Consider the following 4,198-nt stretch of genomic DNA (forward strand, 5'->3'; position numbering starts at 1 on the left):
TTTTTTGAGTACTAACTATATTTTAGATATGAGAGCCTTCTCCATTTTATGGCTAGTGACGATCTTCTCCTAGACCATGGGCTTTCTGTTGATCTTGCTAGCTATGTCCTTTGCTGAGCTCTGCAGTTTCATACAATCCCATTTGTCCAAACTTTCTTTGATTTGTTGTGTTTCTGGGTGTCTATTAAGAAAATTTTTGCCTGTGCCAAGGAGCTCAAGAGTTTCTTCTATTCCTTCCTATAATTTTTTCATGATGTCTGCTTTGACTTCAAGGTCTTTGATACATTTGGAGTTGATTCTGGGGCAGGGTGATATATACGGATATAGCTTCAGTTTCCTACTTGTGTTTAACCAATTTGGCCAGTACCATTTACTGAAGAGGCTGTCTTTCTTCCATTTTATTTTTTAGCTCTCCTGTCCAAGATTAGGTGGATATAGGTCTGTGGGTTCATTTCTGGGTCTGCATTCCTATTCCATTGGTCCTTAGGTCCGTTCTTGTGCCAGTAACAAGCTGTTTTGTTTACTATGGCTTTGTAGTGGAGTTTGAGATTTGGAATTGATATTCCTACAGCTCTGTTCTTTCTACTAAGGATTGTTTTTGCTATTTGGGTCTTCTATTGTTCCATCTGAATTTTTGGATTATTTCTTCTATTTCGTTGAAGAATGAGGTTGGAATATTGATAAGTATGGCATTAAAATTGTAGATAGCCTTTGGGAGTATTGCCCTTTTCACAATGTTAATCTTCCCAATCCAGGAGCATGGGAGGTTTTTCCACTTGCTTAGTTCTACTTAGATTTTCGTTTTCAGGTTTTTAAAGTGTTCTTCATTCAGGTCCTTCACCTCTTTAGTAAACTACTAAGTATTTATATTTTTTGTGGTGTTATTACAAAAGGGAGGTTCCTCAAAGACTCCACATAGAGCTGCCCTATAACCCAGCATTCCCACTTTTGGCCATTTGCCCAAATGATCACAAACAAGATCATACTAGGGCTCCCAGTACAACTATGTTTATTGCAACATTTTTAACCATAGCTAAGAAATAGAACCAACCCAGATGCCCGTAAGTAGAAGAATGGATCAAGAAAATGCAATGGAATTCTATGCCTCCATCAGAAAGAATGACTTCGCCCCATTGGTTAGGAAATGGAAAGACTTGGAAAAAATTATATTAAGTGAAGTAAGCCAGGCCCAAAGAAACATAGGTCCCATGCTTTCCCTTATTTTCAATAACTAGTACATGTGTAGGACAAGTAGAAAAGGTCAAAAGCAATGTACATATCACCATATAAGATGATGTTAAGCAAAATGAACCCCAAGATAGGGACACAAATATTTTTTTCTTGCTATTGTTTCTAATCTATTTATAATGTACCATGTGATTTTTTTGTTTCTTTGTATGTTCCTCCCCCACGGTATAACCCCTGTTATCACTTATTTGATGTCAGTGCCCTGCATCTTGTATATACATTTCTCTAATTTGGGGAGGGGAAGGGAAAATACAAAATGCTTAAATAGGGATACAGGTTGACTCATTGTATCAATGAGATGTCCAAGACACTTTGTTGAAAAAAACTTTACAACTCCAGCGGTGGGGGGGGGGGAGTAGTTTTGGAGGTGGGAGGGAAGGGATGATAGGGGAGAAACAGAGGAGGAAGCAACAGTGCTCGATAGGAATTGTATTTATTACCTTGTTCATGTAACTGTAACCCCTCTGTAAAATATTTTTACAATAAAAAACCTACAAAAAGGGGAGGGGTTGCTTTCCTCATTTCAGCTGCGCTCTTCTTATTATGGCATACAGGAAAGCCATTGATTTCTGAGGGTTAATTTTATATCCTGGTGTTTTGCCAAAGTTTCCAATCAGCTCATGTAATTTGGGAGTGTAGTCCATGGGCTTCTTTAAATACAAGATCATGTCATCTGCAAAGAGGTAGAGTTATACTTCATCTTTCCCAAATTCTATCCCCTTTATATTTGCATCTTGTCTTATTGCCACAGCTAGGCATTCCAATACTAAGTTGAAGATTAGTGGAGAGAGTGGACATCCTTGTCTCATTCCTAAATTTTGAAGAAATAAAGCCAGGAAAATTTAATCATAGGTGCTATTTGTTTTCTTTGTCCCTTAAAGAAAACCACAATGGGAAAAATATGTATGTAGAAAAAATTGCACATTATCTATCTGAACTATATCTATAATAAAGTAGAAAATCTGAACACACACTCCACAATTGTTTTAGCAAAGGAATCTTTTAGGAACAAAAAGAAGGAAAATATGAGTTTGGATGGGTTAGTATTGGCAAGAAGTGGCAAAGTAAAAGAAAAAAAATAAGAAAACTGTGAAACTCAAGCCAATATTCTTGCTTTTGATGCTCTCTAAGATCTACCTCCTATCCCTTTGGCTAGTAGAAGCTACCAGTACATTTCCAGATGCACCTGGGAAGGTACCCAGAGATTTCCAGATCACAATATTCCAGTCTGGTTGGTCCATGAGCCGTTCACCACCTGTTAGAGCAGGAGTTCGGCTTCTGCCTCGGGGAGCTTCCAGATCCACCCCTATAGGCTAACCAACTAGGCACAAGGCCTTGTGCTGTGCATCAAGCCATCCCCAGACATGACAAGCAGTGTGTCCTAGATGCCCAGCTCCTGCACATAGATTGGCCCCTCTCAGGAAGCTGTGTCTCAGGATCCTGCTCTGGAAGGGGAAGGATACTCTCAACATCCCTTGGGGAATGAGGCATTGAGCATCATCAAGAAGGAGACCTGGGTCTTGACTATGAGGGGCTACACATGGCTCTGAAATACTGCAGGGCCTTGCCTGTATCTGGGCGAAGGTTCAGCAACACCAACTCACACAGATCCTGAGCAGCAGGCCCAGGGGGCATGGGAAGGACCCATAGTCTATTACTGCTGTTCTGGCCCTTCTCCCTGTTGGGGTTTCTTACCTGCCCGAGTAAGCTTCTCTTTTTCTACTCACACATATTGGCTTGGTTTTCATTTAATGATTGTGTGACTTTAATATATTGGGTCTCTCTCTCTCTCTCTCTCTTTCTGTCTTTTTCTCTCTCCCATCTTTTTTTTCTCTTCATATCTGCTGAGCCTTTGTCATCATTGGTACTGCCCACAGTGGCACTCACAGAACATGGTGAGAAAAGACATAACTTTTATTTTTTTTAAAGTTTAAATACAAGACTGACGTTTTTCAGAGTTGGGTGGTGGGAAGAAAGGGAATTAAAAAATCAATTTATATTGTCAATATGTTAAAGGTGTGTGTGTGTGTGTGTGTGTGTGTCTGTGAGTATGTGTATCAACCATGGAATTGAGGGCCCCAGCTCCCATTCTTGGCTTTCTTATTCACAAGTATCACTTAACCATTTGAGAAATACCTCTAGTGTCATATTTTAACTTGTAAGTTACAGATGGAGTCTCATAAGCTTTTCTGTCCAGGCTAGTTTTGATCTGTGATCCTCAGATCCCAGCCTTCTAAGGGTGCCACTGGTGTTTGACTTAAAAAATATTATGTGTATAATATTTAAATTCATAATGAATTTAATAACAGATTTACACAAGAATGTGTAAATTTAATACACATTACTCAAGGTTTTAGTCAGTATTTTAAAACAGTAACACATTTTCTTTATTGAGATTAAGTAAATACATAAATTTCACAGTATTGTGGCATAGTGATACTTAGCTCAAGTCACTAACACCTTTTAACTTTCAAAATTCATCTTGTCATTGTCTTGATCTACAAAGCTTATGAACTCTATAGACTTTAACAATAAAACTGTTTCTTCCAAATTGGACGATATGTACATTTCTTTCCTTTTGCTTAGTATCAGTTGTTTCCTCGTTCTCTCTCATTCCCTCCCTCCCATCATCACTCATGATTTGCTTGGTTCACTTTCATCAATAACCAGTGCAGCTGATGAGCCCCTCTGCCTACTTTATTCACCCATTTTCCTATAGTTCTTTTCCCTCCTCCTAGCTTCCCTCAGATGTGCATGTCTACACACCATATATGGGGTACAGAATATAGAGTCATTTAGAAAGTACATGACAAATTAAGAACAGATCCCTTGATTCTTGGGTCTCGTTTACTTTGTCATAACTCATTGTAAAACATTAACACTTTTATGATGTGAAATTTAGTCCAATACAAGAAGAGATTAAATAAACTGGATCTTTAAAAATGTAAGC

General features: G+C 38.5%; 1 non-coding gene across 1 annotated transcript; it reads right to left on the reverse strand.

Annotated features, from left to right (window-relative positions):
- Positions 1-3,079: 3,079 nt before the first annotated feature.
- Positions 3,080-3,165, reverse strand: LOC122120028. Its single transcript, XR_006149650.1, has one exon. It is a non-coding gene; the product is annotated as a small nucleolar RNA SNORD35 (small nucleolar RNA).
- Between the last annotated feature and the right edge of the window lie 1,033 nt (positions 3,166-4,198).

Source organism: Dipodomys spectabilis, unplaced genomic scaffold (assembly GCF_019054845.1).
Source record: "Dipodomys spectabilis isolate Male_0828 unplaced genomic scaffold, ASM1905484v1 ptg000173l, whole genome shotgun sequence".
Taxonomy (NCBI): domain Eukaryota; kingdom Metazoa; phylum Chordata; class Mammalia; order Rodentia; family Heteromyidae; genus Dipodomys; species Dipodomys spectabilis.